The sequence below is a fragment of the Equus asinus genome, unplaced genomic scaffold (genome assembly GCF_041296235.1).
Source record: "Equus asinus isolate D_3611 breed Donkey unplaced genomic scaffold, EquAss-T2T_v2 contig_307, whole genome shotgun sequence".
NCBI classification, from domain to species: domain Eukaryota; kingdom Metazoa; phylum Chordata; class Mammalia; order Perissodactyla; family Equidae; genus Equus; species Equus asinus.
Window position 1 is genome coordinate 95,958 of NW_027224969.1, and position 24,326 is coordinate 120,283.

Here is a 24,326-nt window from a genome sequence, read left to right on the forward strand (position 1 = left end):
ATTTAGAGTATCTTCTTCAGTTCACATAATCTCATGTAATTAATACGTATATCTTGATCATTTGTTAGGATATTTTGAAGCCGTCATTCTCTCCATTAAGTGTCTGTAATTACCTACCCAGTTCAGTGTTATGATGTGAAAGTTTTTCAGAAACCTGTATTGTAGACTGTGTCAAAATCTTTTCCATGAATCTCTCTGAAGGTGAAACATATTGCAAAAGCATCAAATAAACAATAACTCTGTAAATGACAAAAGACTTAAAATGGCATGGCTAAAGATTTGATTACAATAAAATTGACAATAAAATTTGATTATTCCTGTGACATATAATATTTTTAAGTAACTAGAATTACGGGAGATAACATATGAGGACATAGATTTTTAAAAATTTGGCACTGTATTTGGAACGTTTATATTAACAACATACACATATGAGGATATCCATAAAGAAAGTTTGTCTTTACTTGTTTGATAATGCTTCACATGTAATTTGACATATCAAATAAACATAATTAGATTGCAATGTCTGTTATTATGAGAAGAGAGAACAAATTCTCTGAGAAGTCCCATGGACTCTCTGGTAGTTCTCAAAGGTACTTGTAGGGCAAAAAAAGATTTTGCTTATGATTTAAATTTTTGGGAAGTTTGTTGGAAATATCAAAAGGCTTTAACACACCTGGTCAAATAAGATAATAGGTCATGATAAAACAATGCTTACTTATCCATTTAACTAAAGTGACAACAGAAGATGTCAAAGGCAAACACAGAAACTTAAACTGTAAAAAAAAAAAAAAGGCTCTCTTAAAAGAAAGATTTCAGCTTTTTGAACATGGGAAATTATTTTGAGAAAACATAGAATCCCTGTATTTTTGGTAGACTTACATAAAATTAAAGAAAAATCTTTTATAACCTCTTTCTCAAGAGCAGGAAAACAACTGTCATTTTAAGAGAGAGAAAGGCAATTTCTAATTTTGTACCAGTTTACTGTTGATATTAAACCATTTACTTAATGAAATTAATTCCAAGCTTAGCCAACTTGCCCATGCACAAAACTCTTTACCCAAGGTGCCTCTTCCACAAACCTATAACTTTTCTTTTTTTTTTTTACTTTCAGAACATGCCTTTTCCTCTTTCCCATAACCAGTTTTACTTTAGGACAAAATTTCTTTCTTAACAAAAAAATCCCTCCATCCCTTTTACCTTCTTTATTGAAAACATACATTTTATCACAGGATAAATTTTTAATGAGTCACAAGACATGTTCATTAATAGACGCAAACACCTTTTAGTTTTTCTGTAAAAAGAAGCAAAAAGTAGGTAAACCTATGTTTAGTAATTAATGTCTAATATTTTATCTTATTTGGAAATGATCTACTTACTCAATAAATTTTCATGGGTGTACATAATTTAGAAAAACTCTAATGTTTCAAGTTACCAAGAGATTTTGAAGTTATTTTTAAGTACATTTACCATAACACATAAAAACTTCACCTAAAAACTTTTTATATTTCTTATATCTATTTAGTTCACTTGTTCCTAATAATTATATTTAGATTGCCTACAAAAACTTGTGAAACATTAGACAAAATCCGCTATTATTATAAGTGATTTTTATAGCTAGCAAATTTTGTAACAAGGATAACATGAGCTTATTTCATCAATAAACCCAAGTAGAATAGACATGGAGTCTGTATCATACCCAATGCTGATAACTCAGAGAACATGCCTATTTCAACCAAACCAAGGAATCTAAATAAACTTTCATTTACCAAAAATTATTCTGTATCGCATTTACTTGCAAAACACATATGGGTTAGTTTCCGTTATATTTCTGAGAAGAGTAAAGTGCTCAATTCTTATAAGTGCTTCACCTTTAACGCAATTAAATAGAGCTCTTAAATTTGGTAATACCATCTAGAGGTAGAAAATATGTAAAATATTTACAACATACGTATATAGACACAGACAGATGTAAACACAAATCTTATAGCCTCCATTTAAATTTTTTTCTTAGATTTTCTAGGCAACTAGGTATACAGAAAGTTAAGTCTCTTCTATGCTGCATGAGGAGTATGTATCAATATAACGGGTTAGGTAGAGAATTGTGCAAGATAGTCCACATATAAAGATGTACTATTCATATATATACATAACAAAGTGCAGTGTTCAGTGCTACAATGAGTGAGAAAAATGTAGAAGCCATGGTGGAACAAGTTCTGAGAGGAAGGAATTCAGAATTGGTTTCTTTTCAAAATTGTCAACTTAAAATAAAAAATCTGAATGAAAATAAATTTAAAGGTTTCAAATGATGGTCTCACTATTTCAAATCATGCTTATTGCTACCTTACTTCAATTATAAGGACACATTCTGACAATTATTTCACATTTATTCTTTATAAATAAATGAACCTACATTGTTGATTTGACTTCCATATGACTTTCTTTGACAAGGAAGAGAGCTTAAGAGAGATCATCTATGAGCTTAATGTTAAAGAAGCGAGAGAGAAAAAAGCAGACTCTGACAGTTGTCTACTCAGCTTGTCTGATTAAACAGCGGGGTCACGGGGTCCTGTTGATCATCACTAACTGGAGTCGGGGAGACCTGTAGGGGGAGCTCTCACACCTTGTCACATGTCATCAATTACTCCAAACAAGAAGACACAGAAGCTTCAACGTCTGACAGAAAGTACAGCTACTTCACTTCTGAAGGGAGAGTTCTCTCTCTACCTGCCAGTAGCCCAGCCAATAAGAAACGCCGCAGCTCAGCCAACGAGAAGTTGTTGTCACCCCGAACTTCTACTTTCCCCCAATGAACTTTGTTTAGAATAGACCATCCTTACTCTCTTCTTTCATTATGAAAGCAAGCTCCTCTCCTTTCTTGTCTGGATTTGCCTGTGGTTCGCTACAGCATGCGCGTCCCAAATGGGAACTCTTTTGGCTATTCCAAAATAAACTCATTTTGACGGTAAAAATAATAAAATTAGCTTTAAAGTTGACAAAACTTATATTTCTATATATTTTATCCTGAATAATTTCAAATGATGTGAGACAAGAAAGGCCCGTTTGGTCTTTTTGTCCCTCTTTATAATGGCTGTTTTTAAATATGCACTTTTCAACTCTGATGAAGTAAGATTTCATATAAGATCTACTTTATGGAATGTATTAGATCAAGTGGAGACAAGCAAGGGATATGGTTGGGATGACAATATTACATTTTTAAAATAGCAAATAAAAGAAATGTGCTTTGGAGGGCAGATCTCAGAACTGCATTTGTTGGTATGCATCTAGAAGATAGAGTAAATGTTAGATATCAAGTTGTAATTAAAATATTGACACACTATACACCAAAGCTATCCAAATATTTAATAGTTTCACTTCTTATATACATTTATTTTATATATAAGATAAAATATTTTACATATATTTATATGTAATGTGTATGTTATCTATATTATCTGTATACTATTACATATATCTTGGAAAAAGAAGATTGTTATATATGCCTGTCAAAACAAATATGTAAGGACAAAATGAAAGTGGTGGCTATTCAAAAAGAGTGGAAACTAGGAAACCCTTAGACGAGGCTTTCAATATCCACAAGGAACCCTCTGTTCTGTGAATGTTACAAAGTAACATCGATAACTCAGGGGCACTGGTTGGCCAGTTGCTAAACCACAGTTGTGTGTGTGGTCTGACCAGTAATCAGTTATCTAAGTAATTTAGTCTGTGTGCTGCGACCAGTCTTTGTTTAAAGGGAGTTGGCGGTAAGAAAATATGGAAGAGGAGTGGGGTATAAGTAGATTATAAAATCAAAATTGATTTTCCAATGATGATTGGGCTGATAAATGTTAGTGTCGTTTCTCCTGAGGCTTGTGCGTTAACAGAGGACTCAATAATATATTCTGTCTGCTTTTCAAAGGTGAGTTAGGGGGTTTATGGAACAACGACAATAAAACCAAAAAACTTTCATTTGGGAGCAAAGAAAAGGCATCAGGATTACCCAGTAATTGGAATTCACAGTGTGATTGCTTTGTTCTCAGGACACTGTTCACAGGGAGTTTCCAGTTGGAGGTTTGTTTTCTCCAACTTGAACATCACCTGGCCTCCCACAGAGACTATTTACGAAAAACAGGGCAGGTTAAAGGCTCAGGGACTGAGTAAAGATATACATTGTCTGTCACATAACATGAAAAAAAGGCTTGAAAGCAGCTTTGTTTCCTTTGCTAACCAACTTCCGAGAGCTGGGAGCCCTGCCAGTTCAACTCCTTTCTGGACAGACCAGGGCACTTGTTAGAGTCTGCACTATAAAAATAACAATGTATAACAAAGTAGAAGAAATGACAAGCACTTGCACCTGTAGTTTGGATCCAAAAACAACAGCTTGTTAAAACATCCCTAGGGTTTCCAACTCAGCTCTCCCAGGCATTTTGGAAAGTAATGAGGTCCCACATGGACATAAGGAGAATTTGGCAACATGAGATAAAAAAGAAACTTTGAGAACAAGTTTTAGGTTTGCCTCATGCAATTCTCATACACAATGGATGGACCTTTCGCGTCTGATTAAACTCGGTGTGTTTCTGTGTTGACAAGCATATTGGGAGTGGAAGGACAACAGTGTGCTCAATTTAAAGTAGTAGAACATCAAAATGAGCTCACTGGGTGGTTGTGGGCTCGTTTAACAACTATGCTCATGTTTCTTGAGGCTCTTCCGTACTTGATGATTGGCGGTTGGAATAAGTTCATCATTCCAAGGATGCACTGTTTTCTCCAACATTACCACTTATTTCAGTATCTTGAAGTCATCACTCCAGATTCATAATAGCTTTATTTCAATATTTTGACCATGTCAGCATTTATGCCAAAACTATCACTGAAATAAAAATATACTTGGGTATATTATTGGATGTAGAAATACATATTATTCAACTCTTTTACTTCATAAGAAGGTATTTGATTGTTTAAAGTTTACACACATTTCACTTATTCATAAAGCCCAAGAATGGAGGCTAGACTATTCAAAAACAAAACCCAACAAATGGTATCAATTTGGTAAAACATTCAGTCAAGTCAGTAAAAAATACAAAAATCATAGGATAGGATGAATTGACTTATTTCAGTCAGTACTTCAATTTCAGCACTCATGGAAGGAAAATTATTGATTATCTTGGAGAACTTTTAGGATAAGAAAAGTGCTGTTAGCTGTCTCTCCTTCCTACTGCTCTGGTAATGCACCAGCGCAAGATTAAATTCCTCGTCTTCTACGGGGGCTTCTACCTTCCCAGCTACTTAAAGACAGCGTTTGGATTGAAACATGTTTGAGGCCTCCCACAATCTCTGCACCCCCATTTTTTCTTGTGCTAATTTGAAAGAAAGTATTTGGATCCAATAAATGTTTAAGATAATAATAACATAATTATCATTATTATAACATTATATAACAGATGTTAATAATACTTCAGATAATTAATTATGATTTGGAAAGTCATACAATTTTCTAACATACTGTATGGCGCTTAGTCTTTGTGTATCTTATTAAAGGGTGCAAAATTCATAGCTAATTTTTATTACCCCTTACCTCCATGCGCTCTTCATTTTCTCCATATTATAACAGCTTTTTATATTTCTTACCTTCTTTTCTTTGTCACATACTGGGCAGATATCTCATTATTGTCTTCTAGTAAACTAAATTTTTATTGGGCTATGTTGATTCTAGAATGCATTCCATTTATTTTATTTTTTATTTCAGTGCATATATTTTACGTTTCCAAGATTCTGGTTTTGTTTATTTTGCATTCATTTTTCTCCTTTCATCCTTCCTGATTTGTTTCAAAATTTCCTGTTCTTTTAAAATAGAAGTTATACTTCTATTTCATTAAATTTCAAGTGTGCATGTGTATGTTGCAAGACTTTTCTTATCCACAATATAAATTCAACCTGTAACAAGTTCCTATTTCTATGGTAGTTTGGGGTTATTTTTTTTTTAACATTAGACTCAACTATTTGGATCTCTCTCTCTGTGTCACACAAATACACAGACAAACTCATTTACACATTATATTCTGTCTCCCACCATCTGTGCTTACCCTTTCTGTCTAGCAGCTTATAACTTCCTCTCAGCAGACGTCTGGGGTTCAAACTCAAACCTGGTTCCCATGATTCATGACTTGAGTTGTGTTCCCCATTCAGATATTGTGGACATAGCAGGTCCACAGCCAGAAGACAGTTTGTCTTATTTCCTTTGCAGTAATACTGAGCCTTTCTCCTCAAATTCCTGACCTCAAAACTTCCCATTAAAAGCTTAACCACAGATATCAGTTTGATTAATATGTATTAGCCCTTTGCAAAAGGCAAAAGCCCACCACGTCCTCCGACATCACATAAAGGGTCTTGCTCCAGTTCATCTCTATCTCTGGGAAGCTGCTGCCCTCTGCCCCAGTGACAGAGCCTGTAGTTCAGATCCACCCATTCTGCAACATTTCACCTGTTTCAGATCTGCAGATATATTTAACTAGAGTTTCTCGTCACAGAAAACTTTTCTCCAAACGTGTAAATACACATGTATTTGATATGCATACTATTAGTCTTTGGGGTGTGTCTGGAGCAGAAATTGTTTAAGATTCTTCCACAAGTTGGTCCAAATTTATGCACTTTTTTTGTCGCATCTACAGTAATACGTCCTCCATCATCTTTTTGCTTGTTTGGGATCCCACAACCGTTGATCATCATTCTGGTGAGAATAAAGTAATATTTTATTGCTGTCTATGGATTAGGTATGGAAGTGATCATCTCCTCCCGTATTTGTTAGCCATTGGACTTCCCATTGCTGTGAATGTTCAAATCAACTGCTGATTTCCGGTCTACTTTGGTGCAAATGTTATTGAGTGCTTGCCATATTTAGGTTATTTCTGGAACGCAGTGAGTGGATCATTTGCTTAACAGAAGCAGGTCTGTGTTTGCAAGTATATCGAGAGTGGGATGACAATAGTGTACTCGTTAATATGGTGAAGTAGAACCACAAGGTGAAGTCTCCTTAGTGGTTTTGTGCTGATTTTTGAAACTTTTAAAATTAAAATTATTTTAATTCTTATTATGAAATATATTGTACACACAGAGAATACATCTTATTAATATTTACACATTTAAAATAAAATGTAATAACCTGTGATCATCACATATATAGGAAATATACATCAGCAATCCATTCAAACCCCTGGTGGCCTCTTCCTACATTTCCCAGAGAGCTACATTTTTAAATTTGTTTCAGTCAATCCTTTGGTTTCTTTATAACCTTATCATAAGTGTTTGTATCCTCAAATACGTGTGTGCCTCTTTTGAGCTTTATATTCAAAGAATCACACTGAAAGTGTTCGTCTTTTCTTTTCCTGCCTTTTGTCCTGGGATACGCTGATGTGCCGATGTTTATAAATCACTTAAAAGGATAATAACTTCTGTATAGATTTACGTTGTTTAAACACAATCTACTCAGGTGTTTTCCTCTAATTTGCTGCAATTACAAATAAGAGTTCAATGAGTGTATCTAGACAAGTCTCCTTATGAAAGTAGAAATTGTTTTACAGTGAACACTTAAGACAAAAATAAATGATTGTAGAACTTTTACCAGGTAATTCCTGATTATTCTTCAGTGATTGCACAGATTTATGCTTCTCCCCCAATGCATCCGAGTTCACTGTGTGTCACATCAGCATCCAAACCTGGTCCGTTCGCTCACTTGAGTATTTGACAAAAAAATAGCAGGTGTGGAATACTACCTAATGCTTTCATTTTCATTTCCATAATTATTAATTATACTCAGTGGTATTTGATATGTTTATTGGTCATCCACAATTTCTGTTACACTATTGTTCATTCCTTTTGCACACTTTTTTTCTAGTGGGTTGTTTGCCTTTGTTTTGATGGTTCCTAAAGATTTCATATATATTTGCTTGCTGATTCAGTCACTCATCCACCTGTCTAGGTGACCTTTCCCTTTGAATGGCTCTTAAACATCTCCGACATCATAAGTCCAAACCTGTATCCTGATCCCCCATCCCATACTGCCCCAGCACCTCCTTCCTCAGTACTTTGAATGGCAGTGACTTTTTTCAGCGCCTCAAGCCCAAAGCTTTGAGGTCACCCATGAGGGTTCTCACTGCACACACTCTGTGTCCCGTCCACCAGCTTTTCTGTTGGTTCTACCTCCAAACACACCCAGAATCTGGTGACTTCTCAGGACCTCCACAGCTACCACTCTGCTCTGAGCTGCTCATAACTTTCACTCGAATTTCTGAAATGTTTGCCTAATCTCCCTTCTTCAGTCCATGTCCCTCAGCAACCTACCCTCAACAGAGTAGCCCGAGTCCTATGTGAGAGTCAGATCATGGCACTCCCCAGCTCAAAGCCCTGCAACAGCTTCCCAGCAACCTTGGAGCCAAAGCCATGGTCCCCATGAAGGCCTCCAGGACCCTACCAGTGTAGGTCCTACTTACCCTCTGACCTCATCTCTCACTGCTCTCACCTTCTCCTCTTCCTTCCAACCAAACAGGCATCCATGTGATTCTAGAACACACTGTCCACAGTCATGCCTGAGGGCTGGTGCACTTGGAGGTTCCTCTTACTAGACTGCTCTTTCTCCAAGAATCTATGGGGTGAATTCCCTCATTTCTTTCCAGTCTGTGCTCCAAAGGTAGCTACTCAGTGGGGCCTAGCATGAGCTCCCCACTATCACCCCCGTCACTCTTGATTGGCCTCACTTTTGTCCCACTTTTCCTTTCACTGTAGCACTGATGATCTTCTAGCATACAATAGAATTTACCTATTTATTATGTTTACGTTTAGTATCTAATGCACCCATAAGCATTTTTGTCTTTGTTCTTCACTGATGCATCCAAAGTGCTGAGGACATTGCTTGCCATATTGTACTCGCATTCAACTGGGTAGATACTAGTTGAAGGACAAATAAAAGTCACGCATATAGAGCAGCGCACACAAGTGTATATGGTGATGAGTATAGGAAACTCGGGATCCAACTACTTAGGAATAAATTCGGACAACATTGACAGGCTCTCCCATTTGCTGTATTTTTGGGAAAATAACTGAAGCTTTTAGTTTCCTTATTGCAAAAATGAGGCTAAAATTGTATCAGTGTTGTCACGGAAAAGTCAGATGAGACCATAATTATTTTGTTTTGTAAGGCATTCTTTTGAGAAAGTTTAGAATTTTCTCTTTACCTTTTATGGTCTTAAACTTTACAAATATGCCCATGTGTAGATTTTTTTTACTATATTATGTTTGGCATTGCATATCAATTTTGAGGGGGAAATATAATCTTGCTTCAACTGGGAAAAAAATTTCATTATTTCTTCAAATATTTCTTCCTGTGTATTTACTTACTTTATTTTGGTGATGCTTATTATGTTAAAGCAATTTGTTTATCTGGATGTTGTCTGAGAGGGTTACACTATGTGACAATTCAGCAGAATAATCAGTAACTGGTTATGTCTGTTCTGTTAATTAGCACTTTGTTTTAGTTATATATTCTTTAACAATTAATTTTTGTATCTGGCATTTTCATCCAGTTTTCCTTATACTTTTTTTCCCTTTGTGTTTCTTATAAAATCTTTATCCTTAACTTCCAGAACCTGTTTACTATTTGTTTTAAATTTTACTTTATGGTAAATTAATCATTTTTTATATGGCACAAGACTTTTGTTTTGTTTTACTTTATTTTTAGTTTGTTTTTCTCAGATATCTCCTATTTCCCCAGATATATTGCCTACTATTCCGGTAAATGTATTTCTGTGACTAAATATTAAATCCAGGCCACAATTTATGTCCCTTCTACGATATGTCTTCAGTCGTATCCTACAAGTTTGAAAAGCATCTCCTTCTTTTTCGTAACTCTTGATATATTTCTTTTTACGTTTTCCTAAACCTATAGCAACTTAGAAGACTTGTTCTCAATTTCTAAATGCATAATTCTTTCTTATTTTTTCCTTATAAATATTCAATTTATTTTAACTTATTTATGGGTTGTAATCAATAGTCATTTAATAAATTGTGTATTTGTGTAACTGAGTTATTCAAAATCTTTACATCTTTTGTTGTTGTTGTTTTTTTTTTGCTCTATGAAGAAATTCACTTTAACACGCACAACTTTAAGACTTTGCATACGTTACAACAGTGCATTAGGGATACAAGCTGTAAAACACTTTCCATTCCTTTGGATTTTGCATATGATGGGTTTGCATCAGTCACTGCAGGTAGATTGAGCAAGCTTTGTTTTTGTGTTTGTTTTTTTAAACATGCATTCAACTAGATATGATTCTGAATAGATTAATACTCCCTTTTTATCACTATAGTTAGCTAAAAAATTGCCAGGCAGCCCATAAAACAGGATTTGCTGTAAGAACAACCCAGAGTCAGCTGGAGACTCATGGCGCTGGGACCTGCTGGGCGGGCCGCAGGAGTGCTAGCTAAGTGTCAGAGCATTAGGAAGAAAGTCCGGGCTGGAGGCGCCAGGCCTGCAGCACCAGCTGTGGAACCTCCATTATGTGACCGCACAGCTCCATCCTCAAACATCGCAGGGTGATCACCACTGAGGGGGCACGTAGCTGTAGGTGGGTGTTCCGGGGGCCTGATATGTGGGCACCGTGACTGGGTGAGGGGCGACAGGAGTTGGGGAGTGGGCAGTCAGCAGGGTACCTGCTGACATCGCCATAGTGGTCCCAGCCACCATGCCCATGGTGACCCCGTTGCCTGTAGGTGGAGGGATAGGTGCAGGGTACACCGTCGCCGGCATGCCATTGGGCTGCACCACCGTGGTGTGGTGGACGACGTGAGGAGGTGCTGCCTACAGGGGTTGTGTGCAGTATGTGCCTTGCTGTGCGTATGGGCTCTGCTGGGGGTAGGCACTTCGCACGGGGTACACGGCGGTCTGGTAGGGGCTCGGGGAGGAGTATGGTGGCACTGCCTCACTGGTGGGGGAACAGGGCACTTTGTAAGGTGTGCCAGGAGTGTAACCTGTTTGGAAGGTGGGGTTCGCTCCAGGGTACATGTTGGGGGAGTAGGCGGGAGCCGCTGCTGTGTAGCCCATGGGGAAACCAGCTGGATAACCAATTCCTTTGGCGTTTGCATAGGGAACCCCAGAAGAACCAGGGCTATAAACAGGATTCATGATTTCAAGAACATGACATCCACAACCAAGGCTAAGACAGGAGTCCAGATCAGCGCTGTCCAACAGCACTTTCTGCAGCGATGAAGCTCTTCTCCATGTGGGCCGTCCGATAAGCACCCATCAGCTAAAGTAACAATCGCTCCCCGCGCCGCGGCGGGCGGCCTGGGCCTCGCTGACCAGCGCGCCGGCCGGGGGAGCGCCGCGAGGCCTGCTCCGATGCGGGGCCCGAGCCGCCAGGGCCAGTCTCCACCGCCGCCGCCGCCGCCGCCGCCGCGGGCCTCTCCCCTGCTCCGCGCCCGGCCCGCCTCTCCGCAGCCCGCGCGACCCGCCCACGCTGCTACATCTTTTGTTTTTATATATTCTTTGATATTTTTGTTTTTCTCCCAACATTGGAGTATGAAAATTACTTTATAAATGAATAAGTTGAAAGACTTATATACCGTCAATGCTCATATTTCTATCTTCATTTAACTGTTTTTTATTTATCACATATCTATATATTTATGAATGCCTTTCTCCATTTAGTCCATTTTATTTATTTTATTTGTTTCAAAGTGAATTTCAGACACTGGTACACTTTAGCCCCTGAACATCTGAGGATAGATATATAATATTAACTAACTAGAGTTGTTTGCTTATTTTTAAATTTTATTTCTATATTTTCAATTTAAAAAATTGGTATGTAAAACTACATATGCTATATTTTTACTTAAATACAGTCAGATACACAAATTTAAATGTACCACTCAATGAATTCTGGCAAATGCATACACCCACGTAGTGTGTTGAATTTATCCTGCAGAAAATTTCTTCCTCCTACGCCCATTCCCGTTAATCCTTGCCCCAAACCCCAGAAGCTTCCACATTGTTCTGACTTTTTACCATCTTGGATTAGTTTGTTTTCTGGAAGTTTATACTAGTGGAGTTCTATGGCATCCAGTTTTGAGTAAGAATTCTGTCATTCTACATGTTTTTGAGATTCACCCATGTTGTTTGTATAAATACTTGATTTGTTGTTGTTGTTTAATTTAAACTCTTTTCTTTTGAGAAGTAATTTTAGATTCATATGCTATTGTAAGATATAATGCAGAGAGATACTAAGTAACTTTTACCCATCTTTCCTCAAGGATGACATCTTATAAAACTAAAGAACAAGAATTATAACCAACACAGAGACATTGATAAAATTTATCAATATTTCTCAGATTTTCCTAGTTTTACTTTTCTCGAAAGTATGTGTGTAGGTGTGTGCGTTTAGTTCTATGTAAGTTTATTATGAATGTAGGTTAGAGTGTCCTTCACTGTGGTCAAGATAGAGATCAGGTTCATTACCATGAGAGTCCATCAGTTTGCCATTTACTGCCACACCAACACACCCTCCCCTAATTCGTGGAAATCATTAATTTATTCTCAACTCTATAATTCCATCATGAATTACATGAATTTATGTATATTACATAAATATTATATGAGAGGAGTTTTATACACTATATAATTTTTCAGGATTGGCTTTTTTTCACTGAGCATACTTGTCTGGAGATTCATTCAAGTCATTGAATGTAACAATTCCCAAAACTTAGACCATTTTTAATTAATTTGTTTTTATGTTGGAAATGGAAACATCTTGTATATTTTTTAACACTAGAAAAGAGGGGACTGGTGAAAGAGAAAGTTGACTAATATAAAGTTATTACCATGCAAGCTTTAGTTGAAATTATTCTGTTTAGTATAATAAATTTATATAATAAATTTTAAAATCTCAAACTACACTTCAACATACTAAACTTTTGAGATGGAATGAAAATAGTTAAAAGGAGAAATTTTATAGGGGCTAATGTCTGCATTAAAAAAAAAAAACCTTAAATAAACAACCTAACCTTGAAGTTTCCAAAGAACTAGTAAAAGAATAAATTAAGTCCTAAGTTTGTTGTAGAAATAAAACTGAGACTAAAAACAATAAAAGAGATCAATTAAACTGAGAAATGCTTCTTTTTTTTAAGGGAAACAAAATTGGCGAAAATTTGGCTGGACTAATCAAGAAAAAAAAGAAAGAGGGGTCAAAAATACAATCAAAAATGAAAGATTACACATTACAAATGATACCACAGAAATAAAAAGGCCCATTACATATTATTATGAACAACTATATGCTAACAATTTAGATGATCTGGAAGAAATGGATGAATTTCCAGAAATGTAAAATCTACCAAGACTGTCATGAGGAAACAGAAATGATATCTACATATACAATGTAATATTATTCAGCCATAAAAAAGAGTGAAATCTTGCCATTTGTGACCATGTTGTTGGACCCTGAGAACATTATGCTAAATACAATAAGTCAGACAGAGAAAGACAAATACTGTAGGATCTCTCTTATATGTGGAATATATCTATACAAACACACACTATTTATACACACTATGTACTATACACCATGTATATACTCTATAATATGTCTGCTAGATATGTATGCTATATACTATAGATAGATAGATAAATAGATAGATATAAGCTCATGGATACAGAGACCAGACTGGTGGTTGCCAGGGGTGGGAGGAAGGAGATGGGAGAAATAGTTAAATTGCTGTTTGTTTTTGTCTCGTTTAAATGAATTGAACAAAAAAGTAGAAATAAAAAGAAGTAGAAAATCCAAACAGACTAATATCAAGGAATAAGATTGAATTAGTAATCAAAAATCCTCCAACAAATGAAAGTCCAGGATCAGATGGCTTCACTTGTGAATCTGACTAAACGATTAAAGAAGAATTAACACCAATCCCTCTCAAACTGTTTCAAAAAACGGAAGAGAAAGGAGCACTTCCGAACTCATTTTATAAGACCAGAATTATCCTGTTACCAAGCCAGATTAGCACGCTAGAAGAAAAGAAAATTACAGGCTAATATTGCTGATAAACATACATGCAAAAAGTCTCAAACAAAAATTAGCAAACTGAATTCAACAGCATATTAAAAGGATCATATACCATAATCGAGTAGGACATATCCCTGCGATGAAAGGATGTTTCAATATGTGGAAATCAATAAATGTGACATTAACAAAATGAAGAATAAAAATCATACAATCATTCCCATAGATACAGAGAAAGTATGTGAAAAACACTTACCATCATTTCAGGATCAAACATGATAACTATAGTTCCCACTGCTGTGTGATATATACGAATGTTGTTAAGAGAGTAAATTCTGAGTTATCACTACGAGAAAAAAATATTATTTTATTTCCATGTATTTTTATTGTATCTGTGTGAGATAATGAATGCTAGCTAAATTTATTGTGGTAATCACTTCTCAATATATGTGAGTCAAACATTTATGCTGTACACCTTAAACTCATACAGTGATGTATGTTAGTTATATCTCAATAAAACTGAAAAAAGACCTCTCAAACTAGATATAGAAAGAATGCAATTCAACATAATAGAGACTATGCATGACAAACCCACAGCTAACATCATACTCAACAGAAAAAGCTGAACACTTTCTCTCTGAGATTAAGAACAAGACAAGGGCACCACTCTTGCCACTTCTACTTAACATAGGACTAAAATCCTAGCCAAACAATTAGGAAAGAAAAATAAATAAGAGGCATCTGAATAAGAAAGGATGAAGTAAAATTTTTTCTGTTTGTAGTTGACATGATCTTACATATAGTAAACCCTAAAGACTCCACAAAAAACTGTTAAAACCAATAAATGAATTCAATAAACTTGCAGGATATAAAATTAATATGCAAAAATAAGTTACATTTCTATACACTAACAATATACTACCTGAAAAAGAAATTAAGATCTCATTTACAATAGCATCAAAAAGAATAAAATATTTAGGAATAAATTTACTAAAGGAGGTGAAAATCTGTACACTGAAAACTATGAAATATTGATAAAAGAAACTGAAGAAGACTCAAATAAGCTGAAAGATATCTTGTGCTCAAGCATGGAAAGAATCGATGCTGTTATAATGTCCATTATACCCTAAATGGTCTACAGATTCAAAGCAATGCTTATCAACATCCGATGGCATTTTTCCAAGAAAATAGAAAAAAAATCTTAAAATTTGCATGGAACCCATAAGACTCCAAATAGCTACAGCAATCTTGATCAAGAAGAACAAAGCCGATTCCAAGCTGGGTTACAAAGATATAGTAATCAAAACCATATGGTAATGGCATAAAAAAGACGTAGGACACTAAAAAAAGAAAAAAAGAGAACAGAAATAAACCTGACTAACATTTTTACAAAGGCACTAAGAAGGGGCTGGCTCCATGGCCGAGTCATTAAGCTTTGCCAGCTCAGGGTTCTGCCAGTTCGGATCCTGGTTGCAGACCTAGCACCACTCCTCAGGCCATGCTGAGGTGGCGGCCCACATAGCACAACCAGGGGACCTACAACTAGAGTACACAACTATGTACTGGGGGCTTTGGGGAGAAGAAAAAGAAGATTGGCCACAGATGTCAGCTCAGGTGCCAATCTTTAAAAAGAAAAAGGCACTAAGAATACACAGTGGGGAAGGGATTGTCACTTCAATAAATGATGTTGAGAAAACACAATATCTGCATGTAAAAGAATGAAATTAGACTCCATATTATACCATGTACAAAAATCAACTCAAAATGGATTAAAGACTTACAAGTAAGACTTGAAGCTAACAACTCTTAGATGAAAACAGAGAAAAACTCCTTGACATTGTTCTTGGCCATGACCTTGTGGTTTTGACACAAAAGTATAAGCAAAAACAGAAAAATATAAACAAATGGAACTACATCAAAGTGAAAAGTTTCTGCATGGCAAAAGAAACAATCAACAAATAAAAAAGTAATCTATTGAATGAGAGAAAATATTTGTGAACCATATATACCATAAGAGATTACTATCCAAAATATATAAGAAGCTCATACAACTCAAAAGTTAAGTAAATAAATAAATAACCTGATTAAAAAACACTCAAAAGACATAAATAGACATTTTTCCAAGGAAGATACACAAAAGGCGAACAGACATGTGAAAAGATGCTCAATTTCACCAATCATAGGGAAAATGAAAGTCCAAACCACAATTAGACATCACCTCAAATCTGCTAAGATGGCTACTATCAAAAAGTCCAAATACATCATATTGGTGAAGATCTAGAGAAACGTGACCACTTGAAGACTGTTGCTGGGGATGTAATTGATCAGCCGTTATGGGAAACACTATGAAGTTTCCTTAAAAAATTAAAAATGCAACTACTAGGGGCCAGCCCAGTGGTGCTGCAGTTAAGTTCACATGTTCTGCTTCAGCGGCTTGCGGTTTGCCAGATAGGATCCCAGTTGCGGACCTATACATTGCTTGTCAAGCCGTGCTGTGGCAGGCGTCCCACATATAAAGTAGAGGAAGATAGGTATGGATGTTAGCTCAGGGCCAGTCTTCCTCAGCAAAAAGAGGAAGATTGGCAGTAGTTAGCTCACGGGTAATATTCCTCAAAAGAAAAAAATCATTAAAACTCAAAAAAGTAGCACAAATCTCCCTGGTAATGGTAAATGTATAGCCATAGTTAAATCTGCAATATGGTAATGGTGGTGTATAACTCACAACTCTAGTTTACAAGGTAAAAAAGTCAACGTGGCAAAAATAACCAAAAATTCAATAATCTGTCATTAGTTACACAATACTAAAAAAATTTCAATTGTAGCAGCAAAAATCTAAAATTTGAGGAGGAGAAGAAACCAAAATATAAAGAATGTAAAATATATTGATGTTAAATTGTTAACAGTTCAAAACAGGATGTTATAAGTTTAAGGTATTTTATGTAAGCCTCATGGTAATCACAAAGAAAAATCTCATAGTAATTCTTCAAAAGAACATGATAAAAAGTCAAAGCATACAGTTACCAAAAACCTGAAAACACAAAAAAAGGACAGCAGGAAAAGGAAGAGAAACAAGGAACAATGGATATATAAAACAGCCAGAGAACAATTAATAAAATAGCAATAGTAAGTCCTACCTATATATAATTACTTAAAATTTAATCAAATTAAACTCTTCAATCAAAAGATAAAGAAAGGGTGAATGGATAAAAACAAGACCCAGTGATATGCTGCCTACAAAACACTCATCATAATTTTAAGGACACACATAGGCTGAGAGTGAAGGGATGAGAAAAGACATTTCAGCAAAAGTTAAACAAAAAAAGAAGTGGTAGCTATACTTATCACAGACAAAATAGACTTTAAACTAAACATGATCAAAAGAGATAAGATTATTACATAATGATAAAGGGATCAACACATCAAGAAGATAGAACAATTGTAAATATTTATGCACCCAAGATCTGAGTAGCTAAATATATAAAACAAAAACTAACAGACCTAAAAAGAGAAAGAAATAGCAATACAATAATTATTGGGGACTCTAATACCACATTCTCAACAGCAGATGGATCATTCAGACAGAATCAATAAGAAAACAGTAAATTTGAGCAACAGTATAGATCAAATGGACCTAACAAACATATAATGAACATTCTGTCCAGCAACAGCAGAATACACATTTTCTCAAGCTCATGTGAAATATTTTTCAACATATCATATGTTAGGCCACAAAATAAGTCATAGTAAATTTAGGAAGATTGCAATCATCCAACTATCTTCTCTGACCACAATGGCAAGAAACCAGCAATCAAAACAAGAGGAAAACTGGAAAATCCAAAATCCCATGGAAATTAGATAACATTATCCTGAAGAACCAATGGATCAAAAAAGAAATCAAAGAGGAAATAAGAAAAGTTTCTTGAGACAAATGAAAATGGAAACACAACATACCAGAATTTATGGGAAGCAGCAAAAAGAGTTCTAAGAGGGAACTTCAAAGCAATGAGCCCCTACATTAAGAAGCAAGAAAGATCCCAAATAAATGACCTAATTCTACATCTTTAGGAACAAGAAAAAGAACAAATTGAGCCCAAAGTTAGCAGAAAAAAAGAAAATCATAAAGATTAGAGCAGAAATAAATTAAAGAGGACAGAAAAACAATACAAAAGATTAGCCAAACTGAGTTGATTCTTTAAAAAGATAAACAAGCTCTTAGCTAGATTAACCAAGGAGAAAAGAGAAAGAACCCAAATCAAGAAAATTATACATTAGAAAGGAGTTAGCCTAGATTCACCAAGAAAAAAAAGACTCAGATAATGAAAATCAGAATTAAAAGAGAAGACGTTACAACTGATACCACAGACATTCAAAGGATCAAAACAGGCTACTATGAATATCTATATGTCAACAAACTGGACAACCTAGAAGAAATAAAAAAAAATTCTTAGAAACATACAACTTACCAAGAACAAATCAGGAAGAATTAAAAAATATGAATAAACCAATTACTAGTGAGGACATTGAACCAGTAATCAAAAATCTCCCAGCAAAGAAAAGCCCAGGATCAGATAGTTTCACTGGTGAATGGTACCAAACTTTAAAAAAGTCCTTCTCAAATTCTTCCCCAAAACTGAAGAGAAGTAAACACTCTCAAACTCATTTTACAAGGTCAACATTAACCTGATACCAAAACCAGAAATAGATATTACTAGAAAAGAAAATTACAAGCCAATATCCTTGATGAATATCGATGCACGAATTATCAATACAATACTAGTAAACTGAATCCAGCAGCGCATTAAAAAGATCATTCACCGTGTTAAAGTTGGGTTTACCGCTGGGATGCAAGAGCGTTTCAACATATGCAAATCAATCAATGTGGTGCATCACATTAATAGAATGAAAGAAAAGAATCCTGTAATCATCTCAATAGACACAGAAAAAGCATTTGACAAAATTTAGCATCCATTCATAATAAAAACTCAACAATTTAAACATGGAACATATCTCAACATATTAAAGGCCATATATGACAAGTCCACAGCTAACATCATACTCAATAGCAAAAGGGTGAAAGATTTTTCTCTAAGATTAGAAACAGGACCAGAGTGCTCACTCTCACCACTCCTATTCAACAGAGTACTGGAAATCCTAGCTAGAGCAATCAGGCAAGAAGAAGACACAAAAATTATCAGAATTGGAAAGAATGAAATAAAATTGTTCCTAGTAGCAGATGACATGATTTTATATGGAGAATATTTTAAAGATCCAACCAAAAATCTGTTAAATCTAATCAATACATTGAGTAAAGTTATAGGATACAAAGTTAATATACAAAAATCAGTAGCATTTCTTACACAAACAGTAAAATTTCTGAAAAAGAAACAAAGACATTGATCCAATTCACAATAGCATCAAAAACAATAAAATACTCAAGAACAAATTTAACTAAGGAGGTGAAAGATCTCTGCTGAAAACTACAAAACATTGATGAAGGAAATCAAAGAATGCAAGTGGAAAAGTATTCTGTGTTCATGAATCTGAAGAATTAATATTGTTAAAATGTCAATAGTATCAAAAGCTATCTATAGATTCAGTGGAATCACTATCAAGTTTCTAATGGCGATTTTTACAGAAATAGAAATAATACTCCTAAAGTTTACATGGAATGACCAAAGACCCCAAATAGCCAAAGAAATTCTGAGAAAGAAGAACAAAGCTGGAAGAATCTCAGTTCCAGATTTCAAGATATAGTATAAAGCTATCGTCACCAAAATATTACAATACTGGCATAAAAACAGATGAGTAGAAGAGCTTTGAGAGCCCAGAATACACCCAAGCTTGTGTGGTCAACTAATATCTGACAAGGGAGTTGAGAATGCTCCATGGTGAAAAGACAGTCTCCTCAATCAATGGTGCTGGGATGATTGCATATTCACATTTAAAAGAATGGAACTGAGGTCATGTCTTACACCACTTGCAAAAATTAACTTGAAATGGATTAGGCTTAAATGTAGGACCTGAAACAAGGAGATTCCTAGAAGAAAACTTAGGAATAAAGCTCCTTGACACGGATCTTGCAATAAACTTTTGTATATGGATTTTTTTGACGCATAAAGCACAGGAACAAAATAAAAAATAAACAAGTGGGACTGCATCAAACAAAAAAGCTTTTGCATGGCAAAAGAAACCATCAACCAAGTGAAAAGACAACACTTGGAATTGGAAAAAATATTTGCAAACCATGTATCTGATAAAGCATTAATATCCAAAACATAAAAACTCATACAACTCAGTGGCAACAAACAACGAAATTAAAAAGTGGGCAAGGGATCTGAATAAACATTTGTCCCAAGATATACGAAAGGCCAACGTACATAAAAATATGCTGAACCTCACTTGTTATTAGGAAAATGCAAAGGAAAATCACAAGGAGATATTATCTCATGCCTGTTAGAATGACCATGGTCAAAAAGACAACAGTTAAGAGATACTGACCTGGATGTGGAGAAAAAGGAATGCCTGTGCCCTGTTAGTGAGATTGTAAATTGGTACAGTCGCTGTGAAAAACAGTATGGAGGAGTCTCAAAAATTAAAAATAGAACTACATTATAATTCAGCAATTTCACTTTTGATAATATATCCAGAAGAATAAAAGCATAAACCCAAAGTTAAAATAATACTCCAAAGTAACCCCATTGTTAGCCTCCAATATGGTTCTTTTTGCTTATCATCACCTAGAATATCAATACAGATTACAAGATATCCTGCTAAAACTGTATGCTGCTTAGTTTCATATTTGGAGATGTCTTATAAATGTCATGGCAATAAAGTATTCTTTTATATTTTGATTTTAATACTCAACTTCAAGTCTGTGTTCTTCGTTTAGGTTCATTAATGCTGCTCTGTTTGTGATTATCAATTTTATAGAATATTCCATTGCACGTTTTGCACTATTCCTTGTATTAAACTAAAAAGTCGAATCTAGTACACAGGGTATCAAGTCTTGAGGCACATTTTTCCCCAAAATAGTTCTCTCCAATTTACACAAACTCCAGCAGTGTTAGAATTTTAATTGTTGCCAAAGTAATGTGTGGGCATACTTGAATCCCTCGTTTGTTCAATTTGCATCACCTTGACCTCTAGTGAGCTTGACATGCTTTTAAAATGTCTGGTAACATTTTGATCTTCCTCTTCTGTGAATTGCATGTTGGTATCCATTTCTCTTTTCCTATTTATTTAGGTATTCATCTTTTCCTATTGAATTTTTTGGAGTTTTAAAAGGCTTGTTCTTTATACCAATCCTTTTTCCATCACGTATGTTGTCTATATTTTCTTCTGATATGTCTTTTGTGTTTTGACTTTGAATATGTTGTCTTAGTTGTTATTGCTGCTGATTGCAATAATTATGTTAATATGCACTTAAATATTGAGGGAAAACCTCCTCATCTTCAGCTCTCTGCCGGCACCATGAAGCCCATCATAAACATCACTCGGCCTACCTGGGACGGACACCATGACCTGAAAAAGAGATGGTGGTGGGGAGGGGGTGAGACGGGAAATGGAGTCCAGTTGTGTTACTAAGCCCCGACTTCTGAACCAGTCTTCTCTGTAGGGATTTTAATTCAACTTGGCAGTTTGGGCTCATTCATGCCCCTCTTCTCACTGGTCACACTCTGGCATACTGCCGTATGAGGTTCACTCTGTGGTGGAAGTTCCTTCTTTAGGTTTAGAGTGACACTTCTTCCATCCTGGGAAAAAATGAAGCCTATTAAAGGAAAATGCCACAGATAAAATTATTTTTGTGGCAAAAAGAGGGGAGATCATGCATGCATGTATGAATACCTGCTAATGTACTCCATTCACGTGTGGAGATTCTGCCCAAATCTGAGCCCTTTTGTTGAACTAAGTGCTATGGACTGAATATCTGTATCCCCTCAAATGAATATGTTGAAATCCTAGCTGCCAATATAATACTTTTGTAGATGATTATGTCATAAGGAGGCAACTCTTAAAAGGGATTAATGTTGTTGTAAACGAGATGCCAGAAAGCTCCCTTACCCCTTCCACCATGTGAGGACACAACAAGACTATGGTCATCGATGAACCCTCACCAGACATCAGATCTGCAAGACCTGATCTTGTAGTTTTAGCACCCAAAACTGTGAGAAATAAATTTTTGTTTTTTAAGCCACCCAGTCTGTGAATTCTTGTTATAGCAGCTGAATGGACTTACACCAAGGAAAGTATCCTTTGAGAAGTTGGAAAAGATCACAGCCCCCAGTACAAGGTAGACGTGCAGACAGGGAAACTGCGGAATGCAGAAATTATGCAATGTCGACAATTTGCTGCTTTGGGGCCTACTGTAGAAACAGTTCAGAGCTGGGAATGTCTGGGTCATAAGGAGAAGGTCTCTCTGATCGCTCACCAGGGGAAGCTGGTGATAACGGCCCCAAATATGACGGGACACTAGACAAGTTCTTTCCTATGCTAAGGAAGGAGAAGTCACCACAAACCTGGAAACTATTCAGTGTATACTCCAGCACAGCTCCAAATCCAAATCTTGTCTATGGTCTTGTTTCACTCTTCCTCAAAGCTTCTCTGAAGAACAAAAGGTTCCCTCAAGTTTTGAGGGGAGGGTGAAAGCAGGGTGGTAAGCATCTTATATAAGCTTCTCTCCCATAATCAACTTAAAAACTAGTCTCAGAAACACACCCAACCAGAGACAGTGGAGAAGGCAGACCCTAACCCCCCACACAGGCTCTCTGACCACACGTAGCAGCTTAACATCTGGTTGTCCTGGCCGCTCTCACATCACAGGACAAAGATAGTATGATAACAAGCAGGAGACACTGCTTCAAAGTCCATTCTGCAGACTGCAACTCGGTCTTCCTTATAATCTGGCTAAGGCATAATGGGAAGTGGGGGAGAAAGGTGATACATAGGTGGGGGGATGTTCCTGTTGTTGGATCTTTGCAAGCCAGCTGTTCCAGTCTGGTTCAAGCTCGCTATAAGCAGAGTATTCAGTCGGCAACCATATCCACCTGCACAATCATCTGGGCCACCCCTTGCCAGACCCCTTCCCTCCCATCCCCCAGGGACTTAGTGGAGGGCTCTCCCTTTTCCATACAAATGTGGCCCTCCTGGTTCAAGAAGTAATTGGCTGTGCCCCTCTTCCATGAAAAAATGAATTGTACACAGCAACTGCTCAGCCTTCTCTTGAAGGGTGTGAAAACACCACAGAGGACAAGTGAAGGAAACAGAGGGAGGCGTGAACTGTATGTGACTCCTTATGACAGGCCTGCTTCCCCTTGGCTGGCGAACTCTCCTATATGTGCTCCATTTAAAAATGATGTGACATGAAACATGGCAAACCACAGATAATCAATGTTAAAACTAATGCCAACAGTTCAAACATCCAATGAGGTAGCAGGATGTCAAACTAACATGCAACAGTCAGTAGCATTCATGTAACAAACAGTAGCCACAGCATATAATAGATGAATAGACCTTATTTACAATAGAAATAAGGAAAGATAAACTGAAAAAGCTACCAAGAAATGACCTGGACCTCTATACACAAAAGTACAAAATAACCTATAAATGCATAACAAACACAGAGACAGGATGGTCCTCTCTGCTAAGTTCAACCATAAAACCTGGACAACCATAAAAGAAGAAATTTAGTGAGAACTCTGAAAGGTGGTAAGAAGAAGGCAAACTGACTTGGGACTTCAGGACTGGAGGAACAACACAGTGACAGGGTGTCTTACCCCCCAACTTTAGAAGGAGACCCAGATTCAGTAATCTCAGATCCTGACCTGCCAACAGAACTCAGCGCAGGTAGGCTTGTCCTCCTCCAGATGTAATGAGTCTCAGGAATTGTTCCAAATTAGCACAGCAACACTCCCAAGGGGGTCTTTGGAAAGTGTCACTAACAAAGGAAACAAAGAGAAGATTCTCCTGCCCTGTCACCCATGAGACTTTCCTCCTTTCCCTGGAGGTACCAAGCCTGCTGGGCAGCAGCAAGAGGCACTTTGCCCACTGGAGGGGACAAAATGACTTCCTCCTAGGTTTTTAGGTTCTGTGGCTGCTCTGCAGATTAAGTTTGCGTGAGACAAATTAACAAAAGAAAATAAATTGATTACACAGTAATTTAACTATGGCTTGAATTTCATAAAATATAACACTCAAGAATGTAGCCAGATGACTCAGATTTTTTTCAATTTTTACCAATTTATTAAAGTAATGTTTCTCTAATAAACACTAACCGCCACTTGA

The 24,326-nt window shown here is 36.3% G+C and overlaps 1 pseudogene; it reads right to left on the bottom strand.

The window, feature by feature from the left end:
• Positions 1-10,400: 10,400 nt before the first annotated feature.
• Positions 10,401-11,173, bottom strand: LOC139043618 (myelin-associated neurite-outgrowth inhibitor-like; annotated as a pseudogene).
• Between the last annotated feature and the right edge of the window lie 13,153 nt (positions 11,174-24,326).